The sequence below is a fragment of the Macrobrachium rosenbergii genome, chromosome 56, assembly GCF_040412425.1.
Source record: "Macrobrachium rosenbergii isolate ZJJX-2024 chromosome 56, ASM4041242v1, whole genome shotgun sequence".
Classification (NCBI taxonomy): domain Eukaryota; kingdom Metazoa; phylum Arthropoda; class Malacostraca; order Decapoda; family Palaemonidae; genus Macrobrachium; species Macrobrachium rosenbergii.
The window spans coordinates 59,959,411-59,978,142 of NC_089796.1; the positions used below are offsets into that span (position 1 = coordinate 59,959,411).

At 36.5% G+C, this 18,732-nt stretch overlaps 2 protein-coding genes across 3 annotated transcripts in view; one reads left to right on the top strand and one right to left on the bottom strand.

Moving 5' to 3' along the window:
- The window catches only part of LOC136836679 (ras-related and estrogen-regulated growth inhibitor), a 137,912-nt gene extending 134,437 nt beyond the window's left edge, over positions 1 to 3,475 (bottom strand). The window contains exons 1-2 of one of the 2 annotated variants that reach the window (XM_067101155.1): positions 3,377 to 3,472; positions 2,371 to 2,703 (exon numbers count right to left, since the gene is read on the bottom strand). The gene's annotated coding sequence lies outside the window, so the exon portion shown is untranslated. Of the gene's footprint in view, positions 1 to 2,370 lie in introns of both variants that reach the window. The other variant, XM_067101153.1, reaches the window with a different exon arrangement.
- The window catches only part of LOC136836675 (ankyrin-3-like), a 264,679-nt gene that overhangs the window by 148,391 nt on the left and 97,556 nt on the right, over positions 1 to 18,732 (top strand). Inside the window, exon 8 of the mRNA XM_067101149.1 lies at positions 224 to 273. The gene's annotated coding sequence lies outside the window, so the exon portion shown is untranslated. The remainder of the gene's footprint in view (positions 1 to 223; positions 274 to 18,732) is intronic.

The window sequence follows — 18,732 nt, forward strand, 5'->3', positions numbered from 1 at the left end:
TGATAAATCAAGAAGTTATCAAACACTTCATGATTTGTTTACTTAAACTGAGATTCGCTAACGCCGGAGGCCTTTTTCACTTTAATTTATTTTTCCCTTCCGGAACTTAAAACCCCTTGGAAATTACTCAAAGGCTGTAGGAGTAATTTTCTTTTTTTAAATTTTGCAAATTTACCACGAATTACGAGTCTTAAAAGTTTACCTGAATTTTTTATTCTGGCAGGTAGTTGCAGTAATCAAGAAGTCTGCAAATTTCTTTAGTATCCTGAAGCGGTGAGTAAGAAATAGATTGGTTCACTCATTTTGGATGTTTATTCTTAGCTTGCCAGATTTCTCATTAGAATATTCTTGGTAACTGGACGTTAGTGCATGTTGATATATAACTATAAGAAAGTTTCATGATTGTTTTTCTCGAGATAATAGGAACGGATGTCGGGATTGGACTGTTTCTTCAATGTATTGTTCTTATCGTGTAGCCTTTCTTCAGTAGCTCGTGTTATTAAAAAAACAGCTCTGATTATTATAAATAGGTAAATGGAAAAATCACAGTGTTAGGATGTTTTATAATAAATAGACAACTAAACCATCGTTTCTAGTGTAACATTATTTACGAAAAATATAATATATCGATTTTTGCGTGGCCACGGGAACCACATTCATCGGTGTCTACGTTCGATGTACTAGAAACAAGCATACAGGAGGTCAGTGTATTTTATGAAAACTACATATATATATATATATATATATATATATATATATATATATATATATATATATATATATATATATATATATACTATATATATATATATATATATATATATATATATTAGCTAAACCACTGGAAAGAACTTTCCCAGTGGCTTCAGCTAATAAACAAAATCACGCGCTTATTTTTGTGATTTCTTTATATATTATATACTGTATATATAGTGTGCTCGCAAGCGTGTGCGGGTCACGTTCAAATCGGCTACACATGTGTGGTTTACGACGCACAAGAACTTTGGCATTTTTATAATGCTTTTAGCACAGTTGCAAGTTTTTCAGGCGTTGATGAAGATCATATGCAATAAATAGATTGATCAGTTCAGTGAATGTTCACATTACATGTTTCGCCTTCGCCGTCTAACTATTCCTAAGTTGCCGACGTGCATGTTGATTACGTAACAGTGGCTAAACTCCTTGGGTACTACTTTTGTGAAGGTAGTCATTGTGACTCCTTGGTAAAATGATTAAAAGAATCGAATTTCCTTGATGATGCGAAGCTCCTTCAGTATTATCAGTATTGCAAACTAGGATACAATTTTCGTTTCCTTCAGTGTGTATTGTAAATTAGTCATGTAGGAAGTTTTCTACGTACGCATTTTTTATGAATGTAAATTCATTTCTGTGTTTTGTGTTAGCTTGACATTTTCCTCGTGATCCTCTGGCATTTTCCAAAAGCCGTTCTGCCGTAGCTTTTGATAAAAACATTTTCTGGATATCAACAGGTAAAGAACATTTTGAAACATGATAATTCAACTCAGAATCTTTTTATGTAACAAGTACACTTAGTATTTTAAAATTAATATTGAAAACTTTCATATCGTTCACTTTTATGCAAGTTCATATATTTAAAATAGCATTTTAAATATATGAAGATCTAATTGTCCGAAGGCATAGCTCTCATAATTTTGAATTCCTGTTATACAGGAAATACTTATGCTTTAAGATACTTTCAGTTTCAGAGCGTTTTGATCACATGCCTGATTATCAAAACAGGTATAACAATACCAGTTTAAATCACAAACCCGAAATGAATTTTTTTGAAAACTATGGTTAAATTTTGACCAGCTTAGAATTCTTTTTCTAATAGAGTTTGACCCAGTTCTGAGCAAGAGGTCATAGTATGATGACATTTAGAGGTAAAGAGGGTAATTAGTAGATGTCACAAATATGTCGGAGAGAGTTGTTAAATTGTGAAAGCTTCCTTCGCCTGTAATGGAAGTCTATGTGCAGTCGTCCTGACTGGCGGTGATAATGATTATAGTTATTTATTGAAGCTTTTTTTTAAGCTAGTTTATTATATAACCAGACTACATAACTTTTGTCGATTCTCATAGAAAGCTAATACGGATTTGATCAACGTAATCATAATTATTGTAATAATAATAATGCGAGATTTCCACAAGATTGAGAAACTTGTTACCCGCAAGGAATGTTCAAGTCACTTGTACTATCATGTGATGAATCTTCTGGAGAAAACTGAAATCAAATGGAAACAAAGAATTATCCTGAGTGTGAACTCGTATCTCATAAAACCTGATATGGGTAATTATTAGTCAAGAACTCTTGGAGGGGAAAAAATACGCATTTCAAGCGATAACTTACCTGATATGTTTATTAATCACAGAAAATGGTAAAGGAATCTCCCTCGCCGACGGCCACTGACTCCCTCTCAACTCCGTTTTAAAAGTCTCTCGTGTATTTGGTCCTCAGTTCAGGACGCAAAACCTCCATTTTTCAGTAAATAGTTTGCAACCGTTGCCTCGTATTTTTCACTTCTTTGTCAAAGTTTGTCTTTGCATTTCATAGTTATGATACAGGTAATCTCCTCGATTTTAAATTTGGTTTGGTTTGATCTGTTATGTATTTGCTCGGTACTAAGTCAGTTCATCAGTTACTTTCTAGGAAAAAATAGTAATAACCTCTGGAAAGTTCTTCCTAGGATCACAGATGGACAGAAAAATTTCTGCAGATCAGCTTGATTTGAAACAGTTTTTAAATTAATAAAAAGTTCTTCGTCTCGTTATTCTATTTACGGCAGATACTCTGACCTCAAGGACTATCGCTTGTTAATATAGAAACCACTTCACTTTCAGCAACAGCCTTGAAATTACTCTCTTTGCATTGCTTTGCTTAACAACGTTCTTATTCTAGCTTTTCGTTCACGCAACACTAACTTGAACTCAAAAATACACCCGCTGTTTAACACACTGACTTTTGATACTACTAATGTACTTAAGCATTAGCTATTTCTTTTTTCGGACTAAGCCAATAAACAATTGTCCTTTGCGATAAATCTATTGTTTTTTTTTTTTTTTTCAGAATCTGTACGCTCTGTAATCTTTGCTTATCTTGTAGGATCTTTCGCTTGATGTCAGATATAAATTACTTTTATTCGACATTCATGGATATTTTAACAACAGGCGCCAGTTACACACTAAAAATCAGATACTGTATGTTTGCACATCTGAGCATTATCACCAGATGATCCTAAATACTATATATCGACAATTTCCACGTGTATTTCACCCACTTGACGGAAACACGACCATTATTCTCCGTCACTCAGAACGGCATAGATTTTGTAGTGCCATATTCGTACCCCAGTTACCTTATTTTAAACAAAATCCTTTGACCTTATATAGTTATGTCCCCTGGAGCTGCGAACTCACGATCTCCCTTCCCTCACACTTGCTCTACCTTTACTGGTGATGTGCCCAGCTACCCTCAGCTGCCAAAGGGTGCCAGTTCTTGCCATGGGCATTTTCCCCTCACATCATCCCCACTAGGGAATCTTAATGGGATGTTATTTTCTCCCCTTTTTTACTCCCAGGGTTGATTTTATTTCATTTATTTAGATTTTCCTTTTTATCGTGTTTACTGTAATCGCGTTTTTTTTTTTATTCATCTGAGAGGTATGTTAAGATTTCTCCTGTCCTCATATTTACCATCTCAGTTGATTTATTCGTTCATATTTTTAGATATCCCAAGACTCAGCATTTTATATAGTCGTACCAGTACAGTTCGATTTCCCTTTAAAAATATAAAATCGTACATGAATACGCTGTGACGTAATTCAAAAACACTTGATTGTTTTTTAAGCAGTAATTTGTTTTAAGCCCCTGATCGAAGAAAACTAGAAATGTGGATAAGATAGACATGTTTCTTAGAGAGAGAAAAGTTAAATGAATCAGGAAGATAATTCAGAGTTTAGCAGGAGAGGAAGAAGTCAGTAAATTAGGGAAAAGGAAGACTGACGAGAGTTACGAGGGTGCCTGATACGGGGGAAGAACTCTGCTTTTCTTTGCAGCGGAACAATAACTGAAAAAAAGAGGAAAGCACCTTTACAGTGTGTGTGTGTATGTATATATGTAGTATATATATATATAGTATATGTATATATATATATATATATATATATATATATATATATATATATATATATATATATATATATATATATATATCGCTCCATCATTACAAGACATCGTAACTCCAAAATCTTGATTTTTCAGGAGAAGCATTTTAAAATTTCAAAGTTATAATTTTTAAATAAATTTTACCCAAAGCACACTCAAGTGAACCCTATTTATCTAATTATGATAGTAAGTTTTGTTGCTTTGCAAAACTGTAAAATAGGACTTTGAAACTTTAAAACGTTAAAAAATCAAGATTTTGAGTAACACTTGTAATGATGGAGTGATATATATATCTCTAATATATATATATATATATATATATATATATATATATATATATATATATATATATATATATATATATATATATATAACAGCAATGACGTTAGATGTACGTACAAGTTTGTTAATAGGATGTTGAGAAACAGCAGAAACTAGTGACAGTTGCAAAGAAGAGAAAGTTTAAAGTAAGTGGAAAATAAGAAGATGCATCAGTGAGTGTTTGTATGAATGATAGAAGAATGGAAGCGGGTATTGTATAGTTATTTTGGACTACAGTTGATGGATGCCAATAAAAGGGGCATGGCATGCACAAGGACTTGGAAGAGAATTATATTGTTTATGAAAGGAATTGTGTTGCATCTCTCTATTACGGAAGGGAAGAATTGACGTTGAACGCTGATCAATGGGAAAAGGTTGAAGCACCTAAAATAATACGTTCGTGCAATACATATCTCATAAAAAGAATTGAAAGAGTTAGGAATATGGAGGCATACATCAGTGGAACAAAGGGTTTCGTGCAATGCTGACGAGCGTTCAGTTTAGTTTTATGAATTACCAAATGTAGAATTTTTCTGCGCAGGGGTATATCCAAGAACAACCAGTTGAAGTACGACTTTGACAGAGATCATATATATATATATATATATATATATATATATATATATATATATATATATATATATATATATATATATATATATATATGTATGTATATGTTATCTCTATATATATATATTGTTACGGGTCATTCAAACTGATGAGTTTAATTATTAATTACTGCGATTTATATATCCTTGTTTTACCCAAGACCCACTTAAGCCTATCAATTAAGGCTAAAAGTTACCAAAAAAGACAGATAATTAACTTAATTAGGTTTGGTCGCCAGTTGAACCTCGGTTACTGAATATTTTGATTTATTCTGAACACATGAATTAAATACACCACATTACTCAAACAACTAGTTCAACAAACAGAAAAAGATATAAAACGTGAGCTGATGTCTTACAGGAGCTAATAACAGCTCCAACTTCATCCCACTTTGGACACAAGATATCTCAACATAAGTTAGTGGATGACACAACAGCTGAAAAAATTCTTGTGACACGCATATAAGCAATTTCAAGCACAGGACTTGAGCACAATATTGCTAATCCTTTTCCAAACAAGATTATTGCCAGGTTCCAAGGTGTGCCTGATTCTGGAAAAGATGTATCCAGATAACACTTCAAATTCCTGGACCTCCCACTCATCATTAATTGACTGCAAGGGATGTATCTTAGATCAAAGATATGTTACATGCCATGGAGGATATTTATAATCTCTTTAGGTAAACGATGATTGTACTTCCTATATTTGACTTCATAAATGGGATATGGTTTTACTGTACTAGGTTTTCCTTAGTCAGTGACTGTTTAAGAGAGAAGCTTGAAACAGGAAATAAGAGGGAGGTCTAAAGGAAGGAACTGGGAGTAATTGTCATCTTCAGACTTATTGTAGAGTAGGTAATGCAGTGATCAATTGCATCAGAAGCCCTGGGCCTGTTGAAAAGAAGGACAAAGGGAGGAGGCCAAGAGAGACACACGATGCTTGTGCCCTCATTCAAGGGTATCTCTAGACTGACTCGAGCTGGGTCAAAATGCTTGGGTGCTTGCTTGAAAGACTCCTCCAGCCAAGGTCTCGTTAGTTGGCCTGCAAGTAGCGTCTGAAAAATGACAAAAAACTTGCCAGTACGAAGGTCATAGAAAAGTGTGCTTAAGGTACACTCTAACTAAGGTGGCCTAGTAAAACCTACCCTGTTGAATAGGTCCCTAACTAAACTTCAAATCCTTCGATGATGGTTGGTGTTTTTGAAAACAGCCAGCTCTCTGGCTTGCCTCCTAGGACTGCTTTACAAAGCTTAGTTTCTTTTTCTTTGTTATATTTCTACTAAATAAAGGAAGAGAGGTCGAACATTATAAATATTTGTAAGAATATATATATATATATATATATATATATATATATATATATATATATATATATATATATATATATATATATATATATATATATATATATATACACATTTCACTTACTAGGGTCTTCAAAGAATAAAGTAGACGATAGCAATTATCACTCTCTTCGTTTAACTATTATATCAAGAATGAACCTCTTGTGAATATATCTATACAGAAAACTCATCAGCAGTGGGTTGGGCGTTGTAATACTTACTCAGTCTTCAATGGTGTCTCTCTTACTTCTAGATGATAAATTCCCTACATTTCAGTTCATATTTGATTTTATCTCTCCAGTATTTTCTAGGTTTGCCTTTCTCCTTTAATCCCAACACTTCCGAACTGTGTACTGTTTTCACCAGCCTACGAGAATAGTCAACCACTCTCTCCAGGTGACCAAACCACGTTATTGTACTCTGATATATCTTCCTAAGAATGCTTGCTTTTTTACCACTTTTGTATCTACACATAACCCGCTCTTTTACTTCACATTTAATATGCAATCAATTAATTTTGGAAGCTTCAACCTTGTCTCTTAATGCTTTCAATATCCAAACTTCATTTCCATTAAGGAGAGTTGGTCCAACAATCCTTACATATATTCTAATTTTATCATCTGTAGATACTCCTACTTTTTTCATCTCTTCTCAATATACCCTTCTACACTCTTTGCTTCACCTGTTCTTTGACTTAGCTTTTTCTCCCTCTGCCATAATCCCTTGCATTTACTCTGAAGCACTCTTATAAATCAGCCACTTTTATCCTTCCACCATCGTTAGTAACAGTCACTGTTCCAGCTTTCCGGTTTCCATTTACCCTCGTAATCATAGTCTAAAGTTCTTTCAGATGTCACTGTCACCTGTCTCTGCAGTTTCTCTTCACTATCCCTTAGAAACAATGTCCGCCACATTCGTTAATCACTCTGTAGCATTAATAGTCTCTTTTCTTAGCCCACAATGTTGCATGCATATTTGTTTGTTTTTTGACTTATCACATCATTGCATCAGGAATTTTACTGGACAGCAAAGCCTAGTTTCAGACCCACTTTTGCACCAGTCCAGTCACTCATAAAACCTTTTAATCAGTACTCAAAAAAAAAAAAAAAAATCCTTACACTCACTACATCGCGTCTCTTAACTGTATCATCATAAGCTTTTTATAGGTGTGTACCAATACAGTTTTCCATCTTTATTCTCAAATGTCTCTCATAAATATTTCATAATAAGCAGTTAATGCATTACCCCTTCTGCTGTTGTAAAGCTGAATTGCTCTTCCCCTATCAATACTTCTGTTATCTTTCTTACTTTCTCAATCAGAACCCTTCCATGCACTTCATCTGTTATAGTAAGTAATATTATACCCGAGTAATCCTTACAGTCACCTCAGTCACCTTTACTCTTCATTCCTTAGGAAGCTTTCTTTGAGTCAGGCATACCATGCACTCCCTAGTCAGCCCCTTAATCACATTTCCACTTCCGTACCTCAGCATTTCGCTTTTCACCTCGTCAATTCCTGATTCCTTCCTAGTCTTTATCCTGTTAACTACCCTCCTTACATCTTGAGGGGTCACTTCCATGTGCATTATTAAATTTACGTTTACCTCCTCCGCTCTTCATATTCAGATGTTTCTCTTCTTTACATCTGCATTCAACAGCTATTCAAAATACACACTCTAACAACTTATGCCTGCATCCTCTTCAGACATCATCTCGCCATTTGCACCTTTGATTACGTTTATCTTAAATTTCTGATATCCCCCAACCATCCTATTTCAGTCACCTGTTCTTGACTTCCTACTCATTTCTCTAGTATACAACTACATAGGCATGTCGTTTATTCTGCAGCTGCACTTCAAATTTCTCTTTTTCTTTTAGTAAACCTTTGTTTTCATTTTCTGACCCACATTGTTTTTATTCGCTCTTTTACCTCCTATATCCACATGCATTCCAGTGAAATCTTTGAATGTTTCACACTCCACATAATAATATTAAATATATTGACTCTACTTCAGGGGCTTTACCTTATCCCACTTTCCGTCCATCTTCACCGTATTTGCCAATTTCACTTCCCCCCTTATCAAACTTATTCATTTTAATTACATTATTGTCCACATTGTTCATCTCCAACTAAACTTTCCACTCCCTCTTGTCATCACATATATTTTATATATATTATGTACTATCACATAATATATGATGTATATTATGTACTGTCACATAATATAACAGTATTAATACGCACATTATACCGAATATACTGCAAAGTATGTATATCTGAGAATGCATCCTCGTAAATACGCCAGTGAAAAAGACACGGAAATTATTTACAAGGCTTGTCAGCTTAAGATGACTGTTCTGGTTGAACCCGTGAAAGATTTTACTGAAATTCATATGAATAATTTTTCCTTATTATTTTTATCTTCCTTTTGAGTTAATTTTCGTACTCTTCTGGTGTTTCCTGAAGTAAAGTTACATAGTTTATGAGACATAGTGTTTGTCGGGATCTCTGGAACTGGTACCGTTGATTTCAGGTTTTTAAACCGTTCTTTTGTGCGATTTTATTCGCTATTAATTTACATTTTTAGTTAGTAATTTCTGTATACGATTTTATGGTGGAGATAACAATAGTGAGGATGTTTTACAACATTTGTTTTTTTCGGAATGTTATGCAACTCCTTATTTGATTGGTGGCTGTTTCCAATATATGTATTGTATCAATATTCATTCTTCCATCATGTGCGTGTAAATACTGCTGCAAATCGCATTGGGTTAAGACAAGTAGTTCATGAAGAGGTCTCATTTTCATCCATACAGGAGTTTTTATTTTCTCTGTGGTAGCTACATTTCCTTTAGAATGAGCTCATTAATACCTTCCTCCAACCTCACTGAATGTGGCCACTTTATAATAGTGTTTTCATGTCTATTGAAATTCACTCTATGGTTCCAGTATTCTTTATATGTGTATTTCGAAATTTTTTATGGAGTAGCACATGCAAACTAATAGCCATTTTCCTTGCCTGATAATTGATTTTGCGCTTTCCCTTTGAGGACTGGTATAGCTGAGAGCTCGCCAGGCAAATGTAATCATGTTGCTCGACTGAAAGGTTCAGAAGAAAAGAAATACTCTGAAAATGAGAAGCATTTCCGCACCCTAACATTATCGGTAAACGTAGTCTTTGTATATTACGTAACGATTTCAACATATTGATTTTAGAGACAGAAGTTAATTATTACAGTATATGATAAGTAGGATGTATAGTTCATCTCCCGTACGTTCTTTCATTTGTATTATTATCGGTGTATTATTATGCTTTCGTAATACTGTTTATTTAAAAATATTCTTTAAACAGTCGTCCAGTTCGTAAAGCCTTTCGTTCCATAAAACGAGATCAGGTTATAGATGGGAAAAGGATGACCAGTTACCCGTCTTGGACTCACAACAGAAACTCGACAAATTGTTGTGCACATACTCAACTGTTTCCTCTTCACAACAAGGATTTCAGTGCTTACCTTGCGACAGAGTTTTCGAAAGCCTTGCTTTCGTATGATGCATAATCAAAAATATGATTATATCTAAAACTTGTTGCAACGGATATTTTATTAAAGGTGTCCTAATTAAAGAACCCCAAATTTAATTTAACAAACAATATAATAGTTTTTAAGCAATTCGGGACTAAGTGAATCTTAAAATGGGGATGGAATGGGAGGTGTGTAATTGCGAGAAAAACAATACAGGTTCCGTTCAGACTAATTCTCTTGAAGGGTCGTTCATTCTTCACTGACTGCTAGTTTTCTTGACTGCACATTTCCTGAATGACGTTTTTAAACTGATCAAGTCCTTAAAGATCGCTGCCGGTAATTGTTAGCCTTCAGATATTACGTTGTTACCCTCAAGGTATTTTGCCCTATTTGTTCTTTGACGTTCGTCACTTCATATTGATAAACAGTTTCCTTTTGAATAATTTTAACCAGCGTGATTTTATTCAGGATATTATTTTTATTTCATGGTGATACTTAGGTACTTTACTCATTAATTGCATATTATAAAAACTAATCTTTCTATGTGTTTTAAACCTCTAGTAATAATATCATGCGTAAGTTTATTGGACTGTATGTTGATTGTTCTAAAAAAATAATGTTGTATTGAAATGCTTTCTAATTCATGTGCACCGTCTTAACAATACATTGTGTGGCCTTGTGTCTCTATGTCCAGAAAACTTCAGTTATTAATGTTCAAGTAAGATGTTTAAGGTACACTTTTATCAAAGAGTTGTTACGTTTCATTTTCAGAGTAGTATGCACTGTCTCAAATTAGCACTTTCAATAATAAATTGTCTGACTAGACCATTTAGGCACAAACACTAATCATAATATCTGTAATAAGTTGTTGATACATTCGTTTAGGTCTATGGTGTATTTTTCCTATGATGCATTTCTCAACAATTTGTTTATTGGCTTGAAAAATTGTCACATTTTTCTCAGTATATATTGTTAGTCTTGCTTCTTTTGACAGAAATATTTGATTCACTGACTTTTTTAATGCTGTACCTAGATGGTTTGTTTCCTTTGTCGGGATTTTTCCCAGCTGACCTATTTACACCAAATTGAAAAATTTACAAAAGATGAATTATACACTACAGTGCTATTTTCTTTATATGAATACGCTTCATAGTATTTGTCGGTTTATCAGAACAGATAGAAACACCATTCATATTCAAGGGTTAGCCTATATTAAAGGAACACATGCGATCATTAATAACCCTCCTGTGTTGATATAAACATTTTAACATTTTATCTACCGTACTTAAAGTGAATTATTACGAGCAAGGGTTATGCCGGGAGTAACTACTGCCAAAATTTTAATCTATGCTGGACCACGACAGGTGTCTTACGCTTCGTCGAAATCTTCCAGTTAGGTCTGAGTGACATTGCTTAAGGGCTGACTTTACTTTCCTCGCTTTACAGAAGCTAATCTTTTATTTGTTCGTTTGTTTTTATTTATCGTTAATTTGCTGTGTTTTATGTATTATTAATTAGAGCTTGCTAAGAAGTTTCTGGTCGTTTTGCTTGTTCTGCGTAAAGAAAGTTTCGTGTGAATAATAATAATAAACGAACGTCCTTTGTTTCGTTTATTTTAATATTTAGTAAAATTTAAAGTGTTGTAATAAGGACTATATATATATATATACAGTATATATATATATATATATATATAATATATATATATATATATATATATATATATATATATATATATATATATATATATATATATACTATATAATATATAATATATATATATATATATATATATATATATATATATATATATATATATCTCTATATATATATATATCAAATATAAAAACCCATAGAAACGCCAAAAATGTGGAAAGTAAAGGCTATATTTCAGAGACCAAACTGTCTCTCTCCTCAGGCAAATATTTTCCACATTTTGGCGTTTCTGTGGGCTCCCTTATATTTGATGGAATACTGTTTTAACAGAAAATATTTCACAGTCATATATATATATATATATATAATTTATATATATATATATATATATATATATATATATATATATATATATATATATATATATTTCACTTATTCACCTTTTTCCCCTTAAAAGGGATGGTGCCAGAAGGTGTTAGCCCTCTAGTTCTCAACAAGAGTTTTGGGATGAGGTAACTGGCCTCATGCCCTTCTCAGATTTCCATCTTACAGTGTACCCATTTATAGAAGAGTTGACTCCGTGGGATAGGCCGAGTTCGAACCATGGCCTTTGTAATTCAGTGGTAATCCCTCCTAATAGGTGGTGTTTTCAGGGGAAAAAACAAGACATTATCATTGCTACATTCATCGTTTAATTGTTGAATCGAGGATGACCCCACACTTCAGAAATACTTCTCAGCTGGAGCTGTACAGATGACTCTACAGTAATGTGAGGAACTTCCTTACACACTGACAAGCACGCTATGCCACTCACCTGCATCTTGCATATAGTTAGTCTTTTCCTTGATTTTAAGATCCTGACATTCTAATACGTCTGCCATTTCATGTATCCAACATTTCCGAGATCTTTCTTTCTTTCTTCCAGCGCTCTGGAAATATGCAGTTTTCACAATCCTCTCGGACAGAATTTCCTCTACAGGGTCAAATAGCCTCAAAACATCCTGATTTTTCATAATAACTATACTAAATTTTTGCCCACTGAGTCTTGAACTTTGTAAATCCACATTTCTCACTTTTTCAATCCCACTTGATTAATAAACACATCACAAACAATTTATCTCAGCAGCAAAGCCTTTCTTATTTCATTCTCATTAATATACCTTGTACCTTCTTTGCCTCACCAACTATGTAGCTCGCCACTCCTCTCCCCTAAATTCATTCATTACATTAACTCTCAAATACTACACAGTTCATCTTTTTTTTTTTTTATTCTTCCACCATCATATAAACATTCAGTGCTCCAGCTTCCTGGTTTCCATTTACTCTTGTTCGTACTTGTTTTCTATGTTTTTCTTTTACATTTATTTTCAAATTCTTAGGCCAACATAGTCAGTTTCCCTTCTCTATCCACAACCAACGTTTATCCATTCAGAATCCATTTTCTTATCTGAAAACTTTGCACCTGTCTCATGTTCTTTCTCTACCTGCTCGCATTACTCCGTGCATGAAGATACCAAATAGCCATGGATACATAACGCTCTCCCTCTCCTCTCTCTAGTCTCAGATCCACTTTTATTTTAAATTATCAGTCACGTTTGCTTCTCGTCATTCATAAAAAGCAATCTCAGCAGAGATCTTTATAAAATTTATCACAATTTTCTAGTACCATCTATGCCACACATAGCTTTTCCCTAGTACCTTCAGTCTTTTGAAAACTGTTTCATAACAAATATTGAATCCTTACACATCCCCTTTGGATCCTTCTGGTGCGTCATAGTTTGTTTAAAATTATACCGCACAACCTCCCTGGTATTTTGATTAATGTTACTTCCCCATGATTCTCAGTTACCTCTATCCCACTTAACCATGGGCAAACGAACAGTTATTCGTCTCACCCATTTGTTTGGAACCTTTCCTCCTCTGGATATACCCTACACACCCTAGCCAACCACTCAATCATTTAATTATAAGCAGACTTCATCATTTCACTAGAAATCCCACCAGCTCCTTGTACCTTTCAGATCCTTTAATTGCCCTTCTTACATCATCCAAAAGCACTCTTAGGCTATAGCCAGTTCATTCTTGCATCATTCAGATCTACCTTTTTTGTATCTTTCACAGTAAACAATTTCATATTACTCTCGTCATTCATAATGTAGATTCAGTAACTGTAACCTCATCTGTGGACGGTATACTTGGCACGGGAAACAAATGCTTTATTGTAAGAAAACAAATAAACCATAAAAAATAAAAAAATCAGGTGTTTTAAATTCTCACATAGATTTGGACAACACCAGTATTAAAAAAAAATACCTTGATGAATCAAAATAAGAAATGATGGGACTGAGCGTACGGAGAAACTGAGGAACACCAGTAATAAGCAAGTGACCAAAGTTGAGATCGACAAAATAAATTAGAAATATAAGTGGCTTTTCACAGACCATCAGCGAACACAAGTATTAACAATCTATGGAATACAACTTTAACAAATTATTTAAAACAATGAGGACACAATTGCAGCTGTAGGCAGTGAATGGCTGATGGTAGTTCAGGCTAGCTAATTTGACTGAAAAGGGTTGAATAACTGCCAGTATAGTAAAATAGTATAAGCTATGCTTTCATTAGCGAGGGTGCAGACAATCCCTGAGGCAACGCCAATATATATGGCAATAGAAAAGTCGTCAGCAATTCACTGTGGCAGCACCGTCACAGAGTAATTGAAAGTGTAAGGGCAACAAATTGCCTCTCTTGTGTTTCTCCCTTCAGATGTACATTAATCATGTCATGTATATTACCTGTCTTTATTTCAGATTCTTTATGTACCTCATCTTATGCATCATTGTACGGCCTTTTTGCCGATGTGTATATCTACCTTTTATATGCCATATAACGAATGTATGCATATTTTTATGCTTGTCGAAAAACACAAATTCTGTGTGGAGCGCGGTGGGGGCCTCAGGTCGCCTGCTACCTTTCCATCCGCTTTTGTTTATAAACACCTGTCGAGAATAATAAAGAATCCAGTCTTTCTTTTGACATTTCTTGAACCTCACTGGTGACCCCGAAAAGTGGACAGTTAGTCGGGACCATTAACGGACTATGTACGGCCACAGCCCTACCATCAGAGAGCTCTTAGCGTGACTAACTACGGCCATGCCAAAGTTTAGGCCTCTGATAGCCCTCCCTGGCAGAAACCGGGCCATTAACGGATCTAAATATGGCGCACCAAAAGGCACGTTTGGCACCTCCTTTGTTTGACCACTCGAACAATCAGCACCATTAATGCAAGAATCAATATGGTGCATTTTCCTGCATTTTGGTGCATGAGTAGTAAAGATGTCATTTCGAACCTTAATGCGATCCCACGGGCATTGTCTGTACTCCTCTCTCAACAAAAATGGACACGATCAAACTTTCCCCATTCGCGGCAAAACACAGCATCATGGTTCCAGAGCAGACGCGCACTTTCATGGCGCGCGATCTCAGACGACGCTACCAAATCGGACATATAGTCATGATGGCGCTCCCAGAAGAAGTGTTCAACAGAATCTCCCCTGGCTGGACACGCAACCAGACAAGGCCATATACAAGGACTTGAAAGACAAACTGCTGAACTCTTACTCATGCCCGTGACCGAGAGAGAGCAGAGCGCATCGACCTGTTATCCAAGCCCTTGGAGAAGCATCACCCAGGGAAGCCTGGGATGAACTGTGGGGGTTGATAACACTCCCAGGCCGTGACGAAAATGGGAGGGAGAAGGACGGGTGGACCTAACAAAAGCAATCTTCCTTTGGCTCCCCACGGGAAGTTAGGCTACCAGATAAGGGATGCAGACACCCTTGACATGGATGCCTTAGTTGACAATGCCCAGAAACTATACGAGGCCACCAAGGACTCGAAAGGCCAGCTGCCCTCGCACTGCCTGCAAGCCTGTTGGACGGAGGAGAACGACAACAACGACGGAGACATCGACACCGTTTACAGCAAAGACACCACTCAGGGAACACAAGACATGGTCAAACCTGACGTGGTGCTTCTTTCACAGGTTCAGGACCAACGCCAGATACTGCAGGCCTCCCTGTTCCTTCACAAAAACGACAAAAGCGGCCGCAAGTAACAGCTGTGGCCACAAGATCCAACTCCCCAGCCAGCATGTCTTCATCAGAGATGAAATTTCCAAACAACGCCTGCTGGTAGACACGAGGCAATGCAGGGTCGGTCTTCCCACCATCAAGGGAAGATTTAGAAAATTACCTGACTCATGACACCTGCCTCATAGTAGCAAATGGAACTTCCATCCCCACTTATGGCACAACAACAGACTAGCTCAATCACTGGGGACGCAGATGCACACTGGCCTTTCTTCACGGATGTAAAGTTCCCCTGCTGGGTGTGGATTTCCCCTAGGACACCACGGACTTCTAGGCCGACATTGCAAGACAGCTTGCTCATCGACACAGAACCTGCCACCCCATCAGCTCCCACTGGACTTGAATGCCCACCATCTGCTCCATAACCCCAACAGCTACACGTCCCTCCCACAGGAGTTCCCGGGCGTATTCAAACCAGAGCTACGCCAGTCACCTGGGGCTTCAGCAAGCACGGCATCTTCCATCACATCACCACGACGGGCCCACCAACTCCATGCCAAGTTCCGACAACTGTCCCTACAGAAGTTACAAGACACCAAACGGGCCTGTTGGGTGATTGAAATGATGAAAGCCTGTAAAAAGTTCAAACTGCTACTCCCTCCATATGGTAAAGAAATCCGGTTTATTCATGGCCGACCAAGCGGGCCATCAGTGTTTAAATTTACTAACAATACCAGACCACTAACCCCTTCCTAACATGCAAGACCTGATGGGCAAATTCCACAGGGTAAAGATTTTCTCCAAGATGGACCTGCAAGTCTTGATTCCAAGTCCCTGTGCATCCTGACGATGTCTCAAAGACTGCCATCATCACGCCTTTCAAGAGCTACACATTTTCCTATTCCACCTCTGGTCTCAGGGAACACAGGTGCCAGTTTATGTATCTCATTGTAAGTCATCTTGTGAAAACATGCTCCGCCGATACTTAATTAATGGCTTGTCCTGTAACGCATATATGTGTTTTTATGCCTGTTAACAAACACAACCCAATGGACACAGGGCCGGTCACCTACCTTTCCAACTGCTTTCCTGGGATTATGGAACACTTGTCGAGAATAATGAAAGATCAGTCTCCTTCTGAAATTTGCTGACCTCACACCCTGTTTCTGGTAACACACTCTTCGAGGGTGAGTCCTGGAGCTACTTGGTCATGTAGTTTTTCCAGATTCGCTTTTCATGGATCTCCGATTATGCCTAGTGTTCCTGTGCGGTCTCATGTTGAAGGTTTTCTTTGTCAACCATGCCATGCTCAGGTTGGTTCTTTTCTTTTCCATTCTTCTTTACCACTTTGACTATTAGGCTGGTCTTTTGTGGCCCCTACACTTCGTCTGCAACCTTTCTGTTGGTGGGGATGGTGTTTGTATCCTCTAGGTTGTACAGCCTTCACTGATGATACCTGTTAGTAGCTTCCACATTACTGCCGCAGGTGATAGGCCTCTGCGTTGGGATTGGCGTTCATTTCCCTTGTTCTGTCTCTTTCTGTGCTAAGGATGTTCCCTGTGGTCATACATTTGGGGCACATGGTGGTTTTGTGAAACAACTCTGGAGTTGTTCTCTATTCATGGTGTAGGACCTTAAAGTTTTTGAGCCAGTATCATATGGTTTCATCAGGCCTGAGGCGACTTCCAGTTGGGTATTTTCTTTAGTTGGTGTCTTACTGTGTCTGTCGTGATCTCAGTGGGATGTTGTTTTATTCTCCCATTTCAGTTCTTCTGCCTTGACTTGGAGCCACATTGCATGTTTATTGTGGATACCGGGGCCCTGCTCCATTGTATTTTCCCAGAGCCTCTTACTTGGTTCAGCTTCAGGAATTTCCTTGTGGTTGTCTTTCCTCTTAGTTGGCTGTATAGTCTTTTCTGGGTTGGTTCCGATGAGTTTGTTCTGTTGGTCTCCTCCTGTTCATGTATCTGGATCTTGTGTGATTTGACTTTAAGCCTGTTTTATATCTCTATTGTGTTATTTTAGTCCCTTCTCCTGTACTTTGTATTTCTGTTCACTTCTGCTCTTGTTTTCCTTCTTCTTATCCTCTTTTCTGCCATCTCTTTCAGTTTACTCAAGTCAGATCTCTGTCCTTTTGTTTTTTCCAGACGAACTTTGAAGGCGGTTGCTGTTTTGGCTTCTGATGGGGTTGGTTGTGACGGTGGTGTTGGTGTTTGTTTCCCCCATGAGTTCTACTACTAGTCTTGAGCACAAGGGCAGGTTATTTGTTTCTATGTCGCTGGTGGTGTGTATTAGTCATATTATTTCATTAACTTCACTTGTTTTCTCTCTTAGCTTCTTTGTGTTGTAGGTTTTCTGGGAAGGGCCTGTTCTTTTCTGGCATTATGTCTTATTATTATTATTATTATGCACTGCGTTCAACAAATCTGGAGGACATCTGCTTTCTTGAATTTTTAATTAATTTATTACCTGGCGATCCTATTATATTGGCTATGGCTGAATGTAATTTTTTCACGAATGTTAATGGAAAAATGGCGCATTAATTTGTAATAAATTACTGAACCAGTAAATTTTGGAGCTTTTTAGCTGAGTTGTAAGAGATTTTTAAGGCCAGTTATTTCAATTTACAATAATAATAATAATAATAATAATAATAATAATAATAATAATAATAATAATAATAATAATAATACGAAGGAAGTAGCCCTCTCTGCGGGATTGAAGTTTTGCTGAATAAAATGGTTGTATTTTTGTCGTTGACACTGAGTTTTCTCACTTAATTCGCTTTTTCTTTGTCATCAGCGTTACTATCCAATGTCATCAGCTGGAGGGCCTTGGGAGCGCATTTCTTACAGATGAAATTTTTATTGGCATTACAGCAGCCGTCAGGGAAACCCTGGTATGCAATCCATAGATTTTCCTGGGAATTTTTTCGGTTGATTTTTGTTTTCTGACTTTCCGTCAGAGGGGCCAGTCGTGTGTCATCTTCGGAGGATGAATGAGTCTG